This window comes from Chelonia mydas, chromosome 25, assembly GCF_015237465.2.
Source record: "Chelonia mydas isolate rCheMyd1 chromosome 25, rCheMyd1.pri.v2, whole genome shotgun sequence".
Classification (NCBI taxonomy): domain Eukaryota; kingdom Metazoa; phylum Chordata; order Testudines; family Cheloniidae; genus Chelonia; species Chelonia mydas.
Window position 1 is genome coordinate 10,967,450 of NC_057858.1, and position 13,755 is coordinate 10,981,204.

Consider the following 13,755-nt stretch of genomic DNA (forward strand, 5'->3'; position numbering starts at 1 on the left):
CTTCTATGCAGCCAAGATAGAGTAATGAGAAGTTTTTCTCCTGCTGTCTTCTCCTGCATGTTCAACATTTGCTGATTTTTTTTTTTAAGGGCCACAGTAAGTTTTCACCTCTTGCCCTTTGCTGCCAAGTCAGAGGAACAAAGACCGCAGGCTGGATTAAGCCCTACCTGCACATTTAGTCAAGTCTTGACATTGTCCTCAGGTTTGGGAAATATCCCCATTTCCACGCATTCCAATCAGCGGCGTGGGGTTTTATTCCACGAGAGAGACTCACTCTGGCAAGGAAGTGAGTTAGAGGCAGAAACTGAGACTTCCATCACTGCTAAACTTTCAACACTTGCTATTGCACGACTCCCTTGAGTTTAGGCTGGGATGTTTCTCTTCTACAGAAACATCCTAGATTAAAATTCGGACCCCCACCTTGGAAGGATGGTCCGGTGGCAAAGGCACTGGACTAGAACTCAAGCTAGGTAGCTCCGTCCCAAGCTCTGCTACAGACTCCATCAGTGATCTTGGTCAAGTCACTGAAGGCTTGTCTGTTCAAACAGTTAATGCATGACAAGCAGGGTGTAAAACTAGGCTGTGTGCACTCCGCTCCTGGGCACTAAAGGTGCTGCGGTGTGCTTTGAAATGGGGTAGATGCAAGAGCAGTGGGGAAAGCTTCGAGCACAGCAGCACGGTCCACATGGACAATTAATGCCCAGCAGTTAGCAGGAGGTAGTGTTACACCTCAGCTTGCCGCGTACTAACTGTTAGTATAGACAAGCCCTGAGTCTCTCTGTGCCTCTGTTTCTCCTTTGTTGGGAAAAAAAGGGGACAACAGCACATCCCGTCCTCTCAGGGGATTGCAGGGAAAAACACCGTGAAGACTGTGCGGTATTTGGATTATACAGCAAGTGAGCCACAGAAGCACTTCAGCCAGGTAGATGCAGCTCACTGTATGAGCCTTTTGTTGTGCATTTTCTCTAGTGACTGTTGTGTTTCCATCTCTGGAGAAAGCACGTTGAGGCAAAGAGCCTGTAAGCGACATTTTCTCCACCTCTCCTCCGTTATTCAGCCTCATGCCTGCCAATCCCCCCAAGACGTCCTGGATTTCCTTTGTTGCCCCGTGTTATTTATTTTGATAGCGAGCCGGACGCAGTTAATCCTTCTGGTCCGCGGCAGGGAAAACGTCACCGGCTGTGTCAGAATCGCGCAAACGGAAGCCAAGGCCCTCGGGCAGAGCAGGGATTCAGAAGGTGAAAAGGGGCTTCCGCAGTCTCTCAGCAACCCCCTGAGGGACGGGCATGAAGGGTGGCCTCCTCTCTGGTTTGGGCCAAATGCAGAGGTGAGAAGTGAGGTGGTAGACGTTAGACTCCCTTATGCTACATTATTAGGATGATCTATAGTCTGGTAACACCAAGGAGCCTGCACAGACACAGGCCAAGCACCCAGCCCGTCTTTACAATCTAAGTGTAAGACAAGTGAGAACCAATGGATATAGACAAAAGGAGTACTTGTGGCACCTTAGAGACTAACCAGTTTATTTGAGCATGAGCTTTTGTGAGTTTTCTGCAGTTTCCACGATATGCTATGCATCCGATGAAGTGAGCTGTAGCTCACGAAAGCTCATGCTCAAATAAACTGGTTAGTCTCTAAGGTGCCACAAGTACTCCTTTTCTTTTTACGAATACAGACTAACACGGCTGTTACTCTGAAACCTGGATATAGACAGACGGGGAGTACAAGGAAGCACTCTTGGTCTGCACTCACCCTCCCTTAGGCTTTCAGGCCCCAATTCAGGAAACCACTGAAGCACGGGCTTAAAGTGCTGTCCTGCAGAGGTCTGTTTTCCTGACTCCGGGCCTCAGACCCCCCTTAGATCTACTCACACCCCGTGCCCCCGTGTAAAGCCTTTGGTGTCACTTGCACGGTGAGGTGGGGGACATTAAAGCAAGGAGAGGGCTACTTGAATCTACTTTGTCTTACATCCGTCTGCTCATTGCTGTCTAGCTGCACGCCTCTGCCCTGCTCCCCTCTGCATTTGTCACACTAGACTCACGCCGTAGGACAAATTCAGAAGGGATGTTAAAGGGAGGGAGAGAGGGAGGGTTACACACTGGAAAGTGGATGGGGATTTACGTAAGTCTTGAGTGGACGTAGGCTGAGCTGGGACCTCTACGCTGTTGGGACAGGAACATGTGTCATTTCCCCCTGTTTCGTGCTCACCTCTGAATCTGGCCATGCAGCAACCATAGAATCATAGAAGATCAGGGTTGGAAGAGACCTCAGGAGGTCATCTAGTCCAACCCCCTGCTCAAAGCAGGACCAATCCCCAACTAAATCATCCCAGCCAGGGCTTTGTCAAGCCGGGCCTTAACAACTTCTAAGGATGGAAATTCCACCATCTCCCTAGGGAACCCATTCCAGTGCTTCACCACCCTCCTTGTGAAATAGTGTTTCCTAATATCCAACCTAGACCTCTCCCACTGGCAACTTGAGACCATGGCTCCTTGTTCTGTCATCTGCCACCACTGAGAACAGCTGAGATCCACCCTCTTTGGAACCCCCTTCAGGTAGTTGAAGGCTGCTATCAAATCCGCCCTCACTCTTCTCTTCTGCAGACTAAACAAGCCCAGTTCCCTCAGCCTCTCCTCATAAGTCATGTGCCCCAGCCCCCTGATCATTTTCGTTGCCCTCCGCTGGACTCTCTCCAATTTGTCCACATCCCTTCTGTTGTGGGGGCCCCAAAACTGGACGCAATACTCCAGGTGTGGTCTCATTGGTGCCGAATAGAGCTGTCTGTGGTGCAGTTTGGACTGCAGGGACATATGTGAGCAAAGGCTTATTCCCTTTGTTACTTTGAGCTCGTTGCCACCCCACGGAACCTCCTGACGGTGAGGCACGGTGCTGCAGACTCTCTGCCTCAGTTTCTCCAACCAGCATTTCCAGCCTCCTCTGGTGGTTTATGTGGTTCAGCCTTCCAGCCTGGCCAAGTTCAATCCCCTTCCGGGGGGGCAGAGTTCAAGGTCACAGCCCAAGCAAGTGCAAAATGAAAGTTTTGTCCCTGCGGGGCCTAGTTCTAAGCGTAGCCTCTTTAGGGTCATGCATCCCTGCACCCTCTGGGCTCAGATCTCAGTTGCTTTCCTGCTGCTGCTGGTGGGAGATGCCATTGTCAGGGCCTGGCTTAAGAACCTTTGGCAGGTCCCCAGGTCCCTCCTAATAGTTCCCCATCAGGGCCTGCCTTCCCTCTCCACTTCCGGGCTCCAAACCAGCTTCTCTCACCGTTGATCTGCTCTCATCCCCCGAGGAGTGGGCTCTCTCCTTTCTTGCTTCTACGGGTGGGTGCGGGGAGGGGGGCTGATAAAAGCTCATTAACCCTTCCAGGTCCGTGTGGGGTTTGTCTCCATTCCATACTGTGACTCTTTGAGAACCAAATCCAAAGCTGACTGAAGCCAAGTGGAGTCTTTGCATTGATTCCTGGGAGCTTTGGGTCTGGCCCTGGTCTGACTCAGTGGGAGCCACTCTGGGCTCTAAAGGAATTTGTGGCACTTGCTAATTGCATCTTCGGTCTCACTGCTGCCAGGTTGGTTTGGATACTGAAAAGCCCTTGTTCCTTGCACTGCTTCCAGTCTGGATCTCGCTCATTCCAGCCACTGGAGCTTTGGACGAGGGAGTTTTTGGATAAGTGGTTCAGGGCTCTGTGGAGTCGTGGGGGTTCGGCTTGATGAGGCCTCCATGCTTTAACTGCTGTAAAATATCCCAGCAGAGAGACCAATGTTCTGAGTTCTCAGTGGAGAGCTCTCGACCTGGCATTTAAATGACTCATTGATCCTTTGTGGACACCCCCTTGCATGTGCCTTGCAGGCCCTGATAAGGAGCTGACACAGCCTGCCACCTTTCAAAGGGCACCTGCCACCTTTCAAAGGGCACCTGCCACCTTTCAAAGGGCACTCCGGCTTCTCAGTGGGCGTGAGGAGTGTGAAATTGACAAACAGGCCATTGCTGCAAAAACTGGTTCACATGTTCCTAGCCCCATGTCATTGCTCTGGGATATTACTTCAACCGGAATTGTGGGTCAGGTCCGAGGGGTATTGAATGTGTGTACCCCACTATTGTGATCGTGGGGAGTTCTGCCCACACGTTTTCCTCCCCCTACCTCAACATAGCTGTTAAGGGGGGGGGTATTTTAGATGCATGCCTGGGGACTGGTTGATCGTTGTCCTGCAGGTTGTGCAGAATCCAGAGCAGAATGCTCCCACTTCGCACTGGTGTAAATGACTGCCAAAGGTGCAGACAATGAAGAATTGGGCCCACAGTGCGGGGCATGGATGGATCAGGCCCCTGGTGTTCTCCGTCCATGCTGAGCTACTGTCATCTTAGAAAGAAAATGGGACAAGAGGAATGAAAAGGAATCAGATTACAAACCGCAGTGGTACATCCGCCCAGAATATGAAGACAAACATTAGGCAAAATCTCCTATTTACGGAGCATTTTAACCCACTGTGTGTGCTGCGAGGGCAAAGATCAGACCTGTCATTAGCACCATCTTATGTAAAGATGAAAGTCTCTGCAGGAGTCTGACACTTTAAAATGCTTTTCTTGAGAGGGCAAAATATAAATTCACCACCTTTCATGTGGAAATGGGTCTGTTATTGATTGTTTGGGCCACAGCAGGAGCTGTAAAGGTCCGTCTTTCGTAGCAAAGGTCACGTCCCTCTCCTCTGTTCCTGGCTCAGCCATCAACTTGTTGACCTCAGCCCAGTCACTTTCCTTCTGTGTGCCTGGGTTTCTCCACTTAAGGGCAGGTCTGAGGCTACTTCACCATCTTTGTAAAGTGCTTTGAGATGGTTCTTTAACATTATTTCATTATTACAGCTTTAAACATGGCAGGCTCTAGAGGCAAAGGGAGAAGTACCAGCCGCTACAGAGTGCTAGCAGACGTGCTCTGAGCCTTGAAATTGGGGCTTGTCTGGGACAGAGGCCTCATTCGGGCCCTCTACACAGGGGTGAATTCCACCCAAAATGCAGACCTGGATCCCAGGTGTTGACATCACACACCGCACCAAAGGTGGGAGGAAACTGGGGGGGCAGAGGGGTGGTTCAAACCCATCTCTACTTTGAATATATGATCCTTGGTGATCTTTGTTAGGGATGCCTGGATGATTTCAGGGTTCCTGCTCCCCGCCCAGGACAACAGCAACCCATCTTGTACAATGCAGAACTACAAAGGGAGGCTGCAGGGATCTATAGATCAGAGCAGGAACTTTAGGGTTAGAACCTCGCCTGGCCTGGGATTTTGCCCTTTCAAGACTGACTCATGCGTAGGGACAAGACTCGACTCCAGACATGCCCTTTACAGGAAACATAGGCATTGCCAGAAGGGATCGGATCCTTGATCCATCTAGTCCAGTACCCAGTCTCTGCCAGTAACCAGCACCAGCTGCTTCAGAGGAAGGCATAAGAACCATGCCTTAAACAGACGGGGGATAATTACGCCCCACATAGGTCTCAGAATATAACAGGATCTGGAAGGTGCGGGCATGTTGGCATCTCATTTCCTTCCCTGAGTCTGGGTGCAGGACAAACCCTGCTTGACTCTTCAATCCCACCATCGAATCATAGAAATGTAGGGCTGGAAGGGACCTCAAGGGGTCATCTAACCCTTTCCCATGTGCTGCGGCAGGGTTACCTGTACCTAGACCATTCCCGGCAGATGTTGGTCCAATCTTAAAAATCTCCCAGACCCTAGTAACCTGTTCCAGTGCTTAGCTATCCCTAGCGTTAGAAAGTTTTCCCTAATATCTAACCTGAATCGCGCTTGCTGCCATCTCTCTCCATTGGATTTTACTTTAGACCAGTGGTGTCACGGTAAAAAGACGAAGAAGAAGAAGAAGAAGAATTGGGCATACTAACCTTTCTGCTGTTCCAGGCCAGGCAGCGGCGTGGAGGTAAACTCCATATTTCCCAGATGAGAAGTGGGTAACATTTACCCTCGACTGCTTTCAAGAGTTTCAGTCTGTGATCCCGTAGCAGGATATGGATTTTAATTAAAATATAAGGACAAGATGGTCCTAGAGGGATGGTTAGGATTAGCTGACGAGGGATTAGCGGGAACAATGAGGAAGGAATCAGGCAGCTGCACCTGTGGTTTTGCAGAGGGTTAGGGCAGAAACCTCCATAGCAAAACAAAGCAGGTGGAAGCAAATCTCCCCTGTCCATTCAGTCCAGGGACCCTTTCGCTAACAACAAGCCCCTCACCAGGATGGTTTCCACTGACGTGTTGCCTTTCACGCTGAGGGTGGCAGAATTTGATTTTTATTTTTCCAGATTTTGCTCCATTTAAAAAAAAAATGATTTTAAAAGATTTTTTCTATGTTTCGATATTTTGATTTTTACACTTGCAGGACATTAAGAGGGGGGCAGTGCTGGGGCTAAGGGGTTAGGATTGAGCTGACTGCAGGGCTCTATGGGGATGCTTTCACGGCCAAGGGGCCCAAGGGCCCCCCCCCCCGGCAGAAGGTGTGGGGGAGGGGGCAGTCATCCTGACCTGGCGAAGCAGAGACCCCTCGGCCAGGACTTACAAGGAGAAGGAGGAGTCCCCAGCCTCAGGGACAGAGCCATTCCCTCCACAGCTGGGAACTACTACTTCTCGCAGCCCTGGCCAGGGCACTGTGCCCCATCAGGCCAGGATGACCGCAGCTTCCCCTGCATCTTGTGCCTGCAGGGATCATGTGCCACCCCCCAGCAGCGCTGTCAGCGCCCCGTTCCCTCATTCCCAGGCCACTAGGGCTGCAGAGGGCTCCCTGCAGGGCTAGTGACACCAGATCCTGCAGACACCCACCCGTTACCGCTTCATATTCTTTTGGGTCGATTTCCACGTGTCAGCTGAAATCCGCCTGTTCTCACAGTTGTGGGTTAAAATTGAACGCTGCCAAGCCTCCACGACACCACAAACGCCTTTCCTCTAACACTCGCAGGATGACGTTCCCCGCCGTGTAGCAAGACATCACAAGGCGTAGGCACAACCGAACTCCTCCAAACAGGGTCTAAGTGGTTTCTAGCACGCTGCACAGGGGGGAATTACACCATTGATGATCACAAGCGGAGAAGAGCTTGGTTTTGTGGGAACCTCAGCTGATGTAAACGGACTTTGTTTCATTGACTTCAGCTGAGCTTTGCTGACCTACATCAGCTGAGGAAATGTTTATTCAAACAAAGTTTCCACTGAGTGTCCCCTGGAAAGGTAAGTGGCAAACACACAGGAAGCCTTCAGACCAGAGGGTTGGGGGTTTTTTGCTCCACAAGGGGCAATCCACATATAATTCTGATTAATTAGTTCATTAAAATGGTGAATTCTTAATGAAGAAGAGGGAGGGATAGCTCAGTGGTTTGAGCATTGGCCTGCTTAACCCAGGGTTGTGAGTTCAATCCTTGAGGGGACCATTTAGGGATCTGGGGCAAAAAGGAAAAAAAAAATTGAATGATTTAGTTGGGGATTGGTCCTGCTTTGAGCAGGAGGTTAGACTAGATGACCTCTTAAGGTCCCTTCCAACCCTGAGATTCTAAGAGCTTGATGTCTCCCCAAAAAACATTTCATTTCTTAGCCCTGGAATATGTTAGCCGTTGTGAACTCTTCTGTGCGTTGAGCGGGAGTTTTCAAAGAACTATCCACGGTGGCTCTAGGGTGACCAGATGTCCCGATGTTATAGGGACAGTCCCGATTTTGGGGGCTTTTTCGTATCTAGGCACCTTTTCCCCCCCTTCTCCTGTCCCAATTTTTTACACTTGGTATCTGGCAGGGCTGGCTCTACAGTTTTTGCCGCCCCAGATGGCAAAAGGGAGAAGCTGCCACCGATTTGCCGCTGCTGGGACAGAGGGGCTGCCGCCGAATTGCCGCCACGGCGGAAAGACTGCTGCCCCTTTCTACCTGCTGCCCCACGCACCTGCTTGGAACGCTGGTGCCTGGAGCCGGCCCTACTGTCTGGTCACCCTAGGTGACTCCAGGAGCTCTTCCTTGGGTGATAGTAGCTAACTTAGACCCCATCCGTGTGTATGTGGAGTTGGGATGATTTTCTCCAACAGGCATGTCTTTGCACACAGGTTTGTGAGATCCCTCTGTAACGCCTCGCAGTCTGCTTTGGACTTAATGATCTTGAATGATTTTGTATCATCTGCAGATTTGGTCACATTACTGTCCACCCCCTTTCCCAGATCAATAATGAATGTGCTGAACAGCGTAGGTCCCGGTACAGATCCTTGAGAGACCCTGCTCTTCACCTCTCTCCATTGTGAAAACTGAGTATTTATTCCTACCTGTTGTTTCCTATCTCTCAACCAATTACTGATCCGTGAGAGGACCTTCCCTCTTATCCCAGGGCTACTTCATTTCCATAAGAACCTTTGGTGAGGGACCTTGTCAAAAGCTTACTGAAAATCCAAGTACATCATATTGACTGATCACCCTTATCCAATTCCTTGTTGACTCCCTCAAAGAATTCTGATAGATTGTGAGGCATGATTTCTCTTTACAAAAGCCGTGTTGACCCTTCCCCCGCAAATCATGTTTATCTACGTGTCTGATAGTTCTGTTCTTTATTATAGTGTCTACCAATTTGTGCAGTTCCCCGCCTCTAACTGCCGGGATCGCCTTTGGAACCTTTTTTAAAAAATTGGTGTCGTCCTAGCTACCTTCCCAGTCACCTGGTACCGCAGCTGATTAAAGTAATAGGTTACCTACCAGAGTTGTTAGTTCTACAATTTCATATGCAGGTTCCTTCAGAACTCTTGGGTGAATCCCATCTGGTCTTGGTGACTTACTCCTGTTTAGTTTATCCATTTGTTCTAAAACCTCTTCTACTGACATCATGCCAATACCATGTCCCCTGTTGTACCTATTTCCTTCCCCAGGTAAATATAGACAAAAGCAACACCATGGAGTCTCTGAAGATGTAAAAACTCTTCTAAGCAAGTGCACAGGGTGTTGGGAGAGGCACGAGAGAAGAGGTAACGTTTATGAGTTTAAGAATGTCTAAAGGTCTCTGTAGCTATTCAGCAAATGTTGTTTCTCCCTCAGTTGTTCTGTCACTCACTCTTAACCCAGAGCTCTGTTCTTCTCTGCAGTCGCCATATTAGTCACAAACCTGTGGACGCTTCAGTGCTGTCTGCTAAGGGCTTTGAATGCACTCAGGACTGGGCCGCTCAGTGAGTTGATGGCTGGGTTTCAGCTTGGAACCTCTAGAGCTAAATATATGATCCTCTGCTGCCTGATCTGAAAATAGCCCTAACTTCCTTAGGCCAGGCTGCAGCAGGCTCATCTGTCACTCTGTGGTTCGGCCACCACCAGAGTGGGAGAGCGCTCCATGTGGAGTCAGCTCCATCCCTGCTAGGCTTTTTGGGGAAAGAATCCCATTTGCTGAGTGGTTGACCATGTTGTCTGTTCCTGGACACACCTCTGATCTTGCCAGGAGCCCGCTCCCATTAGCATTATAGGACGGGTAAGATGGTCACGACCCCCTGAACACCAGTTCACACCCCACCAGTGCAGCTCCACCGACAGTAGCAATAATGGTGGGCGCTAATGTTCCCTGGCCAAGGGAGGATTAGCCATGACGTTGCCTGACCCAGCTCAGGGCAGGTCTGTCCTACACAGTGGTTAAAAAGGGCTGGAGGATGCTAGGCACTGTGTCTACAGGAGCATCACCACCAATGCAGCTTCTGATCCTGTGTAGCCCTCTGAGCTACAGCCACATCACCGCCCTATTCGAAATCTTCTAAAGCCACTTTGCGCCATTCCCTGGGGCTTTGCTCCGCTTTGACAAAGGTTTTCAGCCAATTTAGACGTGTTAGCCAGAGCCCTGGGTATTCTACAGCCCAGAAATCAGCACGAGACTCCATCCCTTGCTACAGAAACGGACAGCCATTTTTTTAAAATTGCATTTCTCGCCATTGTGGTTGTGAAGAGCATGTTTTTACGCATGAACCAAATACAGGGTTGTCGTCCTGAGTCAGCAGGCAGCTTGAAACAATAGCTGTGAGAGATGTGAACTGCTCCATTCAGAGCGCTATGAGTGTTAACTCTGGAGCAGTCGCTGTTGACTTTGAAACGTAATGATGTTTTAGAAAAGAACGCTGTTAATTATTTCTCTCCTGATCATTTTAGCAGGAACATCCGCCTAGTCCGCTCACCCCCCCAGTCCCAAAGGGCCTCTCATGATTTCCTGGGTACCAAAATCTCCCCGTGTCCCCTGTCCAGATTTCTCTCTCCTCCCAAACCCAGCAACTTACATGGGAAATAATATTTATGTCTATGAGGCCAATCCTGCACCTTGGGAAGTTAATGGCAAAACTCCATTGACTTTAATAGTGAAAATCAGACCCACCAAACACCTTTCATCGGTAGATTTTCTAAAACAAAGAATAGCGTCGTTTCTATCCTGTAGACGAGGAAACAGAGGTGCGCAGATTGGAAGGGAGTCGCCCACAGCAAGTCAGAGCTAGGGATAGTGCCAGGCTCCTCTGATCACCACACCTATGTCCTAACCTCTGGACTACTCCGCCTCCCAGGGCAGCCTTCTGTTTTCTGAAACTGACCACGACGCAGGCGGGATTGATGCTCCACAAAGCACTCCGCAATGCACAGAGTGAACCAACTGCAAGCAGAAAGGAAAACCGCCAACTCCTTCCCGTGACGGACGATCGGCTGAGAGGGCGTCGCTAACGACGGTAGGTGCCACGGAGCGACTTGAACCCGTGTTTGGTTCCCAGCTCTGCCACTGGAGATGCTTCGGGCGACTGCTACTCCACAGATGCAGCTGCACACTAGACAGGGGACTGGTTGCAGCCCGTACCATTGCAAACAATGCCAGCAAGTCTGTGCTGTGCACTCTGTCCATCGCCCACGCAGAGGAAGGCTGGTGAGGCCCCTACTCTTCTCTCTTCCTTTCTCCAGTGAGTCCCCGGGCAGCAGAAAAACCAACCAACTGTCTGGAAAGTCATTATCACGGCAGCAAAGGGCAGAGAGGCCTTTGGCTGGGTTTAAACAGCCCCGGCATGGCTGACTCAAAGCCACAGTGCCTCATTCATGTGGCACTGTCAATATCAAAGACCAGACATTGGGATGGAGTGTTAATTAAACCTGCGTATAACCAACTTATTGACCCTCCGACGGCCTGATGTTCCCAGCTAGTTTCAGTGTTAAGTGTCGCCCCCTCCCCCGCATCTGCTTCCCTCTTCCTTCTCCTTAATTAATATGTAGTCCTTAATGGAGTTGGTGCGCTTGCAGAACACGAGGAGCTCTAACTATTCCATAAGCAGTCATTAGCGATGTAATTATTTTAACGCGTCTGGTCACTCAAGAGCCACTGAGCATCTCTTCAGAACTATAAGCCCTGCTTATATGGGACGTCACGACATACAGTCTTTCGAGAGGTTTCAGAGTAACAGCCGTGTTAGTCTGTATTCGCAAAAAGAAAAGGAGGACTTGTGTCACCTTAGAGACTAACCAATTTATTTGAGCATGAGCTTTCGTGAGCTACAGCTGTAGCTCACGAAAGCTCATGCTCAAATAAATTGGTTAGTCTCTAAGGTGCCACAAGTCTTTCGAGAGTGATTTTGCTAATGTTTGCAAGGGACTCTTCAGGTAGGAAGCAATTGACTACCCAACGGAAGCTGAGGGCGCACAGCGGGCTCTCCGATGCACAGTGAACCGACGGCAAGGAGAAAATGCCAACTCCTTGGTGTGACGGTCGCCAGAGGTGGCGGTGTTTAGGATGCTAGGTGCACGTGGGGGTCCTTGCGTGTTACCTGTGCCTGCAGGACTCAGACACAGGGCTCGCGCAGAGTGGGATAGCGAGCGGCCTTCTGTAAGGCTGTAAAAGGAGCCAGATTCTGGTACCTCTGGTTAGCTGAGACATTCTCTCCAAGCTCTCAGCTGGTGTACAGACATCGGTGCCAACTCCTACATCAGTTAGGGGAATGAGGAGATGCCACCAGGTGGCAGAATTCCACTTTGCCATGCCGGTCCTCAGCTGATATATGGCCCCTTAGGGTACGTCTCCACTGCAAGAAAAAATCTGAGGCACCGAGTCTCAGAGCCTGGGTCAACTGATTCCGGCTCACGGTGCTTAGGCCGCAGGGCTCAAAATTGTAATGTAGACATTCAGGCCCGGAGTCTGAGACCCTCCCCCCTTGTGGGATCTCAGAGCCTGAGCCCAAACATCTGCACTGCAAGTTTTAGCCTCGCAGCATGAGCCCTGTGAGCCTGAGTCAGCTGCTGCAGGTCTTTTATTGCCGTGTAGATGTATCCCTAGGGACCATCCACCACTGGCATAAGTCAGAGCAGCCGCTAGGCTGTTCTAACTCATACTGAGGCAGTCAGAGACTGGGCCTCAGAAACAGATAACTGTAACTAGATCCCTGGTTTTCCCCACTTTTTGAGCTGTGTAGAGCTTGGCAGTGGGAGAGAATCTGGGCCCGGGTCGGCGTGGGGATCAGTGGGTTCTCTGGGCCTTTAGAATCATCCTTGGAGAGCTGCACAGAGCTATCTCAATCCAGGAGCAATTTGGTGTCTATTTTTCTCTGTCACCTTGGCAATATTTGTAAAATCCTGGCTGCAGAACAATTATAACCTCAGGGCCCTGTGTGAGGCTGAGAAATTAGAAGAAGAAGGAAGAGCAGAAGGAGAAGGAGGAGATGGGGAAGGAGCAGGAGAAGAAGAAGATCAGATGAGTGGCAAGAGAGTGACCCGAGAGTCTGAGTACCAAGCAATTACACCTGCTCTGAGGTGAGAGGACAGAATCAGTCAGGTCAGCCGGTGCCGCAGAGACACCAGATGACAATTCGGAGATGTGCTGCACGGTGACATTAGTAGACCTCAGGCAAACGCACGTGTCCTTCTGGCTTCAAGAGGAGCCTGTTCCAGTGAGGCCAGGTGCAGGGGTGAGAGGCCGCAATGCCCATGTGCAAGGCAATGAGACTCTGTGCCCCTTACAGGCTCAAAGGCTAAAGCCAAGGCTGTGCCAAGGCCTTACGGGCCAGCGCTGAAGCAGGGACACCCTGAACAAAATCACGACACCCGCTTCAATCCCTGCTTCTGATCCCCGGGATGGGGGAGGCTCATGGGCCAGCTCCTGCAGGGTGCTCAGCACCTCCTGAGAGTGCCTATTGATTTCAGTGGCAGTGGCAACAATTCAGATATTTCTGGGGTGGGGGTGGGGAATGCTGGTCCCCATGCTCAGCCCCCCTCCTCTCGCAGAGACCCCACCTCTCTCTTACCCACACAGTGCACGAGCTGCTGCCCCCAAGAGCTGAGCTCTCCCCTGCACCCCGCTACATAGGAACCGACTCCCCATGCAGCAGGTCACGGCACCATTGGACCTGGCCGCCCCTCTGTCAGGACGGAGGGCCAGCTGGGCCAGATTTGAGCAGCGTTGCAGCCCTGTGAGCCAGGTCACAACACCACTTGCTGCTATTTGGCTCCGCTGTCTGTTACCATCACGCAGCTCGAGCGATGCTCTGGACAGCTGTAGCAGCGGCTGTCCTGGTTTCGTACGGGACCACAGCTTAAAAGTGCTCTGGCCATGCCCCCCTCACTCTTGGGCCTGTAGAATTTTAAGCAATTGCAAAAACCATGCAGAGGGGGTTATCACCCCCGGGGCCCGAATGGGCACCATTGTTCAGTGGGTGCCCAGCATCCTCCTGCACCAGGCCCTGGGTGCCTAGAAGCAGCCCTGTTCACTGCCCAATTCTAGCTGGCGTGCACAGGTGAAAGAGAAG